We start from the raw sequence: 11,466 nt of genomic DNA, 5'->3' as shown, positions 1-11,466 counted from the left end.
CATGTTCAAACATGTTTGAACATGTTCGGGCATGTTCAAACATGTTTGAACATGTCAAAACATGCCCAAACATGTTTTGGCATGTCAAAACATGTTTGAACATGCCCAAACATATTTGAATAATAAAAAACGTGATCAATCGAATGGTTTGCCTGTGCATGATTAGTGCTGAGATATTCCTAAATGAAATGAAAACAGATTTTTCAGTAGTTTCTCCTTTAAAGTTTGAATCGCGTTGTATTTTCTGAGGTTCAAGTGAATACGAAAATAACTGAGCACAATACTATTTCTATTTTTGCAAAAAGCCGTATATAATATTCCATCGAAAAGAAAATTACGAATAATGACAATTATCGTTATTACTCATTGACATAACAAACAATAGAAAAGTACATTTCAATTATTTTTCTCTTCTTCATTTCGATGAGAGTAAAGCCTCACTTTTTAAGATGAAATTTTGACTTAAAACTCAGAATGATGTCAAAAAAAACAGAGGTCCACGTCGGAAAAATATAAACCCAAGATTGAAGTCATGCCGGAAAATGAAATCGGAAGCAGAAATTATTTCAAATTGATGTACAATAAGTGGAACGTGATGAGTAATTTTCACCAACGATCGGTGGCGGGAGCTGAATGTCGACTGTGGCGGAAGTCAGGGTTCGAATTTCCAGGAGCCAAGTTTCAACTGGCTCAACTCTCTCCGAACTCCACATATCTAAATCACTTCCTCAAGATTGTTATTCTGATTACTGAAGTCTTCAGTGTAATGATCAAACCGGCTGATGTGAAAATGCCGTCAATTTGAATCGAAAATAAATACGAGACAACTCATATATTCAGAGAATGAGCTTGATCATTCTGTCCAGACTACAGACGTATCGTCCCGGACATCACTTCCAGTGAACCGTTTCCATCTAATATGAATTGTTTCATTTTAGGCTTTCCTCGTGTTAGTATTGCTATAAGACTAGACATCCTTGCATGAATGACTGATACAGTAGTAGCAATAGTTAGTAGTTAACCACTGTTGTACCGATCACAATTGTTGTACGGACAGAGCACTGCAGACCTAAGTTTGGAACTCTAAAACCATTCTTGTTCTGCAAGCCACCTCGAGGGAGACACACACATATAAGCTTAGTTATTAAGATAGGGATAAATAACTTATCAGAGACTAAATTTTTGATGCTTGATCTATTATCTCAACAAAGATTTATGTTCCTCAAACCTGCCCAAAAGGGGAAAACATATTAGTGTAGGGTAAATGCTTTTATCCTACACTAATATGTTTTCCCTCAACCTACTCTAAGCTGGCGATATAGCTATATCTAAGGTAAAGTATAACTTCAAAACAGCGACGTCTCAAGTATTGAAGAGACATCCTCCTTTTTTCCTTGGGGAGCCTGGGTTCATTAAAGTCCCCTTAGAATTGAAACATTTGTGCTATAGGTGTAATATAATTTATATCTTATGAACATTTTGATATTGTTTAAAATTAGAAAAGTGAAATCTTCTCACATTTGAAACTTTGAGGCCTCAGGAGCTCAAGGCTCCCTGTCAGTATTATAGGGGGAGTCCTATAATAACGGTTGAATAAAATTTATAAACTGACAGATAAATCAAGGGATTTGTTAACAAATTTGGAATCAACTGAGAAAGGTGTAGACGTTAGGGAAAGGAATTATGAAAATTTTAACTGGATTCGAGTTTGATTCGATCGGTTACCGTTTAGAGTTAATTTCCCGTTTTTGTTTTGTATGCTATATAAGCTCCAGGGTTGATCAAGCGGGTGGCGCTCTACCCACCATCTTATCCACGCCCTTCTTCACTGTTAAAAAGCTGGCGGCCTACCCTGGGAGCTATGATCTCTCTCTATCTAGTCTAAATTTTATTTTGTTGAAAGTGAAGTTCACGCGGACGCCACCTAGTGTTCACTAGCTGAACTTATTGGAATACGGATCCAATAGAAATGTAGAAATTTTTCTGGCTATGGAATGTTTTATTGTCGGGGTTACATAGTTCGTACCCTCACAAACAGACGGCAAAAAAGGTGCCAAATCAATTTTTTTCTTTCCGTGATTTCGTTTTTGGAAATTACATCCGATTACATTACTCAAAGCATTGGGTATCATTATGAAACTATACTGTGACGCAACTCCCTCTCCTAACCCTTGAATATTTTTAGTACAGAAGAGTCATTGTAGAAACCGAGTATTCCTATCGAGTATTCTAATTGGTTCGTTTACAAAATGATATGCTATTTAACGGCTCGTATTATCGTTCATTTCTGAAACAGATAGATATCAAGTTGACAATGTTATTGAATTTTAAAATAAGATTCGTTGATAGAAAAGTTTACGCGGACGCCACCTAGAGTTGACTAGCAGAACTCACTGGAATGAAGATCCAATGGAAATGTAGAAATTTTTGTGCCTATGGAATGTTTTCATGTCGAAGTTATATAGTTCACGCCTTCACAGATAGATGGCAAAGGAGGTCCAATAGGTCATATATGCATGTAATATAAAAAAGCTCATTTTAAATTTTTTCTTAATCTATTTTGATACCAGATCAATGTAAATGGGTTCACATGACTATATACTTTATAAATTTTGAATAGTTCATAATTGAACTACATACATACAACAGAAGTACATCTATGTTGATTCTCTTCTTTTACTTGTATGAGACTGAAGCTTTACTTTTCATAAAGTCATTTTGTCTGAACTCGGACGTAATTTTACAAAACCCACAAAAAATCATGATTACTTTCATAATCGATAATGATCCCATGTTATTCAAAGTCTAAAGTCAGAAAATCGAGATTGAAGTCATTGAGTAAGATGAAGAAATCAAAATCATTGTGAAATGATATACAACAAAATAAATGTCAGGAATAATTCTCAGATGATGTGGTGCTGCAGGTTTTTCCGGGTTTTCCTGCAGCTGAAAAAGCAAATGCGCCACTGGAATCGATGAAGTCGCCCCGGAGCGCCAATTAATTTTTATTGTTGTATTTATTTTATTTTTATCGTTGTTTTAACACATTGTAATAATTCTGTAATCAAATATTCCAGTCATTCTCCCCAAAATATGGTAGATCGGTGACCAGAGCCGAGTTTAAACTGTGATGTGATCTAAGTTTCAACTGTCTCAGGAGCCAAGTTTCGACTGTGAAGGATGACGGGTTTCAATTTTGACGGGGGCTCAGTTTCAACTGAGGAAAAAGACCAGTTTGAACTGTTGCAGGAGTCGTGTTTCAACTGTGGCGGGTGCTGGCTGACGGGTCCCAAATGATATGCTATTCACTGGCTCGTATCACCGTTTATTCCTGAAAGAGATGGATATTGAATCATTAATAAATTGGTGGATGTAGCCGTCACTACGTGGTAGGAAATCATAATGAAAAAAAGAGAAATGAAACTCTTTATGTTTTTACCGCTTTTATTTGTAACTAACGTTACTGCAGTTTCATCCTATACGGTGTTACGGTTTCATTTTGTCATTTATTCTGTTTTGAGGTCGACGACTATCTAAACCTGAAATGAATACTTCCTTGAAAGTTTTGGGATATTTTAATACCTCGTCATTCGTTTAGTTCTCATTCACTGACAAACAACTATACAAGGATATATTCGAACGCATTAATTATATTCGAACACATATTCGAATCCCTTTAAGGATTCCGTGCTCCGACGAAACACGGAACGGTGAATTGACGACTTTGGTTCCGTGAATGTCTTGCCGCCGAAATTCAAAATTTGTTGTGATACTTTTGGTAGCCATTTGCTAATTTTCGAGTTTATGTCTAAACTTCTCGATTTTTCGGATTAATCAAGTATGATCATCTTTTATAAGAATAGGAAATTTTTATTCTTGGCATTCGGATGCTGGTAAAACATTCAACTCACTTGTTGGATTCAATTGCTTATGGAGAACAGAATCTTACTGATTTGAATTTTGGCTTCTTGGGACAAAAGTAAACCTATAGGCCACACGACACTACAGGCGAGTTGATATTTATCGACGAGACAACTCATATATTCAGAGAATGAGCTTGATCATTCTGTCCAGACTCCAGACGTATCGTCCCGGACATCACTTCCAGTGAACCGTTTCCATCTAATATGAATTGTTTCATTTTAGGCTTTCTTTCATCTGAATACCGCTTCCTCGTGTTAGTATTGCTATAAGACTAGACATCCTTGCATGAATGCCTAATACAGTAGTAGCAGTAGTTAGTAGTTAACCGCTGTTGTACCGATCACAATTGTTGTACGGACGGAGCACTGCAGACCTAAGTTTGTAACTCTAAAACCATTCTTGTTCTGCAAGCCACCTTGAGGGAGACACACACATATAAGCTTAGTTATTAAGATAGGGACAAATAACTTATCAGAGACTAGATTTTTGATGCTTGATCTATTATCTCAACAAAGATTTATGTTCTTCAAACCTGCCCAAAAGGGGAAGAATATTAGTGTAGGATATATGCTTTTATGCCTATGTAGATGAATTCATTCTCTCGACCTACTGTAAGCTGGCGATATAGCTATAAAGGGGTGTTGGTGAGGAAACTTTTTTGCAGTTTGAGTCGAACTGCAGTTCATCGAGCAATACATGAAGTATCAATTCGAATAGTTGAAGTGATGGGTGCAGAATGTATAGTATTCCCTCAGAATATTCGGGAAAGGAATGTATTGAAAATGGCTTTCATGGAGAAATGGAGAGGACAATTTGCTGTAGAAGGAATGAGGGTTAGAGATAGAATTGTCTAGCAGTATTACCTGTTGTAATTTGTAGGAAATCGAACTGTAAACTCTACTGAACCAGGTTTTAATCATGAATATACAAACGATACATTTTATGTATTAACAATGACATTAAAACTCATTCAATCAACAACGATTTCCAAGGAATCATAAAAACAAGATCAATCGAAATGAAGTGAACATGGATTACTTCAACACTCCCACTCTTTGTTCACTTCGAAGACGTTACCCAGCACAGACCTTGTCGATTTGTTGAAAATTTTTCTCGTGGTAAGGGTTTGGTTAAAATATCTGCCAACTGGTTTTCTGATTGGGTGTAAACAACAGTGATATTTTTTTCGTTTGTGATGATCATTATAGCTCATCAAGTTTATAGCACTTCTATTATCAACAAAAAGTTCCGTTGGATTTGAAACGTCAACATCAATTTCTTTAAGCAACCTTCTCAACCATATTATTTCTCGTGCGGCATCCCAAGCTGCAATATATTCAGATTCTGTCGTGGATGTTGCAACACTTTTGTCGTTGAGATGTCCATGTAACTGGACAACCTGATAATAAAGTAACATAGCCAGTTGTTGAATATCTAGTATCAATGTCTCCTGCAAAATCTGCATCTGAATACGCTTTTAAATATTCGTTGCTCCCACCATTGTATAGAATTCCATAACTTTTAGTACCCTTTAGGTATCTGAAAATACGTTTGACTGCTTTCCTGGATTTTCCAAATATCTGCTAACTCTGCTCACTGAGAATGATATATCTGGACGAGTGACAACCGCTAAAAACATGCTTCTCTGTACGCAATATTTTTCATATATTATTTTTCTTCCTCGTTTTGGGGGCTTTGAGCTGCATTCAGAATAACATTCATTGTGGAAGTCCATTTTGTGTCTCTTATGTGGTGGTTCCACATCATCTCTCTGGGGCATAGTCTTTGACGTTGACGGTTGGTTTATGTTCTTCAAACCTGCCCAAAAGGGGAAGAATATTAGTGTAGGATATATGCTTTTATGCCTATGTAGATGAATTCATTCTCTCAACCTACCGTAAGCTGGCGATATAGCTATATCAAAGGTAAAGTATAACTTCAAAACAGCGACGTCTCAAGTATCGAAGAGACATCCTCCTTTTTTCCTTGGGGAGCCTGGGTTCATTAAAGTCCCCTTAGAATTGAAACATTTGTGCTATAGGTGTAATATAATTTATATCTTATGAACATTTTGGTATTGTTTACAATTAGAAAAGAGAAATCTTCTCACATTTGAAACTTTGTGGCCTCAGGAGCTCAAGGCTCCCTGCCCTGCCCTGCCAGTATTATAGGGGGAGTCCTATAATAACGGTTGAATAAAATTTATAAACTGACAGATAAATCAAGGGATTTGTTAACAAATTTGGAATCAACTGAGAAAGGTGTAGATGTTAGGGAAAGGAATTATGAATATTTTAACTGGATTCGAGTTTGATTCGATCGGTTACCGTTTACAGTTAATTTCCCGTTTTTGCAAACAACTATACAAGGATATATTCGAACGCATTAATTATATTCGAACACATATTCGAATCCCTTTAAGGATTCCGTGCTCCGACGGAACACGGAACGGTGAATTGACGACTTTGGTTCCGTGAATGTCTTGCCGCCGAAATTCAAAATTTGTTGTGATACTTTTGGTAGCCATTTGCTAATTTTCGAGTTTATGTCTAAACTTCTCGATTTTTCGGATTAATCAAGTATGATCATCTTTTATAAGAATAGGAAATTTTTATTCTTGGCATTTGGATGCTGGTAAAACATTCAACTCACTTGTTGGATTCAATTGCTTATGGAGAACAGAATCTTACTGATTTGAATTTTGGCTTCTTGGGACAAAAGTAAACCTATAGGCCACACGACACTACAGGCGAGTTGATATTTATCAACGAGACAACTCATATATTCAGAGAATGAGCTTGATCATTCTGTCCAGACTCCAGACGTATCGTCCCGGACATCACTTCCAGTGAACCGTTTCCATCTAATATGAATTGTTTCATTTTAGGCTTTCTTTCATCTGAATACCGCTTCCTCGTGTTAGTATTGCTATAAGACTAGACATCCTTGCATGAATGCCTAATACAGTAGTAGCAGTAGTTAGTAGTTAACCGCTGTTGTACCGATCACAATTGTTGTACGGACAGAGCACTGCAGACCTAAGTTTGTAACTCTAAAACCATTCTTGTTCTGCAAGCCACCTTGAGGGAGACACACACATATAAGCTTAGTTATTAAGATAGGGACAAATAACTTATCAGAGACTAGATTTTTGATGCTTGATCTATTATCTCAACAAAGATTTATGTTCTTCAAACCTGCCCAAAAGGGGAAGAATATTAGTGTAGGATATATGCTTTTATGCCTATGTAGATGAATTCATTCTCTCGACCTACTGTAAGCTGGCGATATAGCTATAAAGGGGTGTTGGTGAGGAAACTTTTTTGCAGTTTGAGTCGAACTGCAGTTCATCGAGCAATACATGAAGTATCAATTCGAATAGTTGAAGTGATGGGTGCAGAATGTATAGCATTCCCTCAGAATATTCGGGAAAGGAATGTATTGAAAATGGCTTTCATGGAGAAATGGAGAGGACAATTTGCTGTAGAAGGAATGAGGGTTAGAGATAGAATTGTCTAGCAGTATTACCTGTTGTAATTTGTAGGATATCGAAATGTAAACTCTACTGAACCAGGTTTTAATCATGAATATACAAACGATACATTTTATGTATTAACAATGACATTAAAACTCATTCAATCAACAACGATTTCCAAGGAATCATAAAAACAACAAGATCAATCGAAATGAAGTGAACATGGATTACTTCAACACTCCCACTCTTTGTTCACTTCGAAGACGTTACCCACAGACCTTGTCGATTTCTTGAAAATTTTTCTCGTGGTAAGGGTTTGGTTAAAATATCTGCCGACTGGTTTTCTGATTGGGTGTAAACAACAGTGATATTTTTTTCGTTTGTGATGATCATTATAGCTCATCAAGTTTATAGCACTTCTATTATCAACAAAAAGTTCCGTTGGATTCGAAACGTCAACATCAATTTCTTTAAGCAACCTTCTCAACCATATTATTTCTTGTGCGGCATCCCAAGCTGCAATATATTCAGATTCTGTCGTGGATGTTGCAACACTTTTGTCGTTGAGATGTCCATGTAACTGGACAACCTGATAATAAAGTAACATAGCCAGTTGTTGAATATCTAGTATCAATGTCGTCTCCTGCAAAATCTGCATCTGAATACGCTTTTAAATATTCGTTGCTCCCACCATTGTATAGAATTCCATAACTCTTAGTACCCTTTAGGTATCTGAAAATACGTTTGACTGCTTCCCAGTGCTGCTTTCCTGGATTTTCCAAATATCTGCTAACTCTGCTCACTGAGAATGATATATCTGGACGAGTGACAACCGCTAAAAACATGAGACGTCCTATAGCTTCTCTGTACGGAATATTTTTCATATATATTATTTTTCTTCCTCGTTTTGGGGGCTTTGAGCTGCATTCAGAATAACATTCATTGTGGAAGTCCATTTATGTGGTGGTTCCACATCATCTCTCTGGGGCATAGTCTTTGATGTTGACGGTTGGTTTATGTTCTTCAAACCTGCCCAAAAGGGGAAGAATATTAGTGTAGGATATATGCTTTTATGCCTATGTAGATGAATTCATTCTCTCAACCTACTGTAAGCTGGCGATATAGCTATATCAAAGGTAAAGTATAACTTCAAAACAGCGACGTCTCAAGTATGGAAGAGACATCCTCCTTTTTTCCTTGGAGAGCCTGGGTTCATTAAAGTCCCCTTAGAATTGAAACATTTGTGCTATAGGTGTAATATAATTTATATCTTATGAACATTTTGGTATTGTTTACAATTAGAAAAGTGAAATCTTCTCACATTTGAAACTTTGTGGCCTCAGGAGCTCAAGGCTCCCTGCCCTGCCAGTATTATAGGGGGAGTCCTATAATAACGGTTGAATAAAATTTATGAACTGACAGATAAATCAAGGGATTTGTTAACAAATTTGGAATCAACTGAGAAAGGTGTAGACGTTAGGGAAAGGAATTATGAATATTTTAGCTGGATTCGAGTTTGATTCGATCGGTTACCGTTTAGAGTCAATTTCCCGTTTTTGTTTTGTATGCTATATAAGCTCCAGGGTTGATCAAGCGGGTGGCGCTCTACCCTCCGTCTTATCCACGTCCTTCTTCACTGTTGAAAAGCTGGCGGCCTACCCTGGGAGATATGATCTCTCTCTATCTAGTCTAAATATTATTTTGTTGAAAGTGAAGTTCACGCGGACGCCACCTAGTGTTCACTAGCTGAACTTATTGGAATACGGATCCAATAGAAATGTAGAAATTTTTCTGGCTATGAAATGTTTCATTGTCGGGGTTACATAGTTCGTACCCTCACAAACAGATGGCAAAAAAGGTGCCAAATCAATTTTTTTCTTTCCGTGATTTCGTTTTTGGAAATTACATCCGATTACATTACTCAAAGCATTGGGTATCATTATGAAACTATACTGTGACGCAACTCCCTCTCCTAACCCTTGAATTTTTTTAGTAGAGAAGAGTCATTGTAGAAACCGAGTATTCCTATCGAGTATTCTAATTGGTTCGTTTACAAAATGATATGCTATTCAACGGCTCGTATTATCGTTCATTTCTGAAACAGATAGATATCAAGTTGACAATGTTATTGAATTTTAAAATAAGATTCGTTGATAGAAAAGTTTACGCGGACGCCACCTAGAGTTGACTAGCAGAACTTACTGGAATGAAGATCCAATGGAAATGTAGAAATTTTTGTGCCTATGGAATGTTTTCATGTCGAGGTTATATAGTTCACGCCTTCACAGATAGATGGCAAAGGAGGTCCAATAGGTCATATGCATGTAATATAAAATAGCTCATTTTAATTTTTTTCTTAATCTATTTTGATACCAGATCAATGTAAATGGGTTCACATGACTATATACTTTATGAATTTTGAATAGTTCATGATTGAACTACATACATACAACAGAAGTACATCTATGTTGATTCTCTTGTTTTACTTGCATGAGACTGAAGCTTTACTTTTCATAAAGTTATTTCGTCTGAACTCGGACGTAATTTTACAAAACCCACAAAAAATCATGATTACTTTCATAATCGATAATGATCCCATGTTATTCAAAGTCTAAAGTCAGAAAATCGAGATTGAAGTCATTGAATTAAATGAAATCAAAATCATTGTGAAATGATATACAACAAAATAAATGTCAGGAATAATTCTCAGATGATGTGGTGCTGCAGGTTTTTCCGGGTTTTCTTGCAGCTGAAAAAGCAAATGCGCCACTGGAATCAATGAAGTCGCCCCGGAGCGCCAATTGATTTTTATTGTTGTATTTATTTTATTTTTATCGTTGTTTTAACACATTGTAATAATTCTGTAATTAAATATTCCAGTAATTCTCCCCAAAATGTGGTAGATCGGTGACCGGAGCCGAGTTTAAACTGTGATGTGATCTAAGTTTCAACTGTCTCAGGAGCCAAGTTTCGACTGTGAAGGATGACGGATTTCAATTTTGACGGGAGCTCAGTTTCAACTGAGGAAAAAGACCAGTTTGAACTGTTGCAGGAGTCGTGTTTCAACTGTGGCGGGTGCTGACGGGTCCCAAATGATATGCTATTCACTGGCTCGTATCATCGTTTATTCCTGAAAGAGATGGATATTGAATCATTAATAAATTGGTGGATGTAGCCGTCACTACGCGGTAGGAAATCATGAAACTCTTTATGTTTTTAACGCTTTTATTTGTAACTAACGTTACTGCAGTTTCATCCTATACGGTGTTACGGTTTCATTTTGTCATTTATTCTGTTTTTGAGGTCGACGACTATTTAAACCTGAAATGAATACTTCCTTGAAAGTTTTGGGATATTTTAATACCTCGTCATTCGTTTAGTTCTCATTCACTGACAAACAAGGATATACAAGGATATATTCGAACGCATTAATTATATTCGAACGCATATTCGAATCCCTTTAAGGATTCCGTGCTCTGACGGAACACGGAACGGTGAATTGACGACTTTGGTTCCGTGAATGTCTTGCCGCCGAGATTCAAAATTTGTTGTGATACTTTTGGTAGCCATTTGCTAATTTTCGAGTTTATGTCTAAACTTCTCGATTTTTCGGATTAACCAAGTATGATCATCTTTTATAAGAATAGGAAATTTTTATTCTTGGCATCTGGATGCTGGTAAAACATTCAACTCACTTGTTGGATTCGATTGCTTATGGAGAACAGAATCTTACTGATTTGAATTTTGGCTTCTTGGGACAAAAGTAAACCTATAGGCCACACGACACTACAGGCGAGTTGATATTTATCAACGAGACAACTCATATATTCAGAGAATGAGCTTGATCATTCTGTCCAGACTCCAGACGTATCGTCCCGGACATCACTTCCAGTGAACCGTTTCCATCTAATATGAATTGTTTCATTTTAGGCTTTCTTTCATCTGAATACCGCTTCCTCGTGTTAGTATTGCTATAAGACTAGACATCCTTGCATGAATGCCTAATACAGTAGTAGCAGTAGTTAGTAGTTAACCGCTGTTGTACCCATCACAATTGTTGTACGGAC

At 36.7% G+C, this 11,466-nt stretch overlaps 2 long non-coding RNA genes across 2 annotated transcripts; both read right to left on the bottom strand.

Annotated features, from left to right (window-relative positions):
* Positions 1 to 4,820: 4,820 nt before the first annotated feature.
* Positions 4,821 to 6,024, bottom strand: LOC141483206 (uncharacterized). Its single transcript, XR_012465958.1, has 2 exons — positions 5,821 to 6,024; positions 4,821 to 5,742 (listed from the first exon to the last, which is right to left on the bottom strand). It is a non-coding gene; the product is annotated as an uncharacterized lncRNA (long non-coding RNA).
* A 1,458-nt stretch (positions 6,025 to 7,482) lies between these two features.
* On the bottom strand, positions 7,483 to 8,708 carry LOC141483207 (uncharacterized). Its single transcript, XR_012465959.1, has 2 exons — positions 8,507 to 8,708; positions 7,483 to 8,428 (listed from the first exon to the last, which is right to left on the bottom strand). It is a non-coding gene; the product is annotated as an uncharacterized lncRNA (long non-coding RNA).
* Between the last annotated feature and the right edge of the window lie 2,758 nt (positions 8,709 to 11,466).

The sequence above is a fragment of the Leptinotarsa decemlineata genome, unplaced genomic scaffold (genome assembly GCF_025532065.1).
Source record: "Leptinotarsa decemlineata unplaced genomic scaffold, Ldec_3_MD MMD2_tig00003192_RagTag_RagTag, whole genome shotgun sequence".
Classification (NCBI taxonomy): Eukaryota; Metazoa; Arthropoda; class Insecta; order Coleoptera; family Chrysomelidae; genus Leptinotarsa; species Leptinotarsa decemlineata.
Note: the sequence above shows the minus strand (reverse complement) of the source record. Positions and strands in the feature narration are given on the sequence as shown.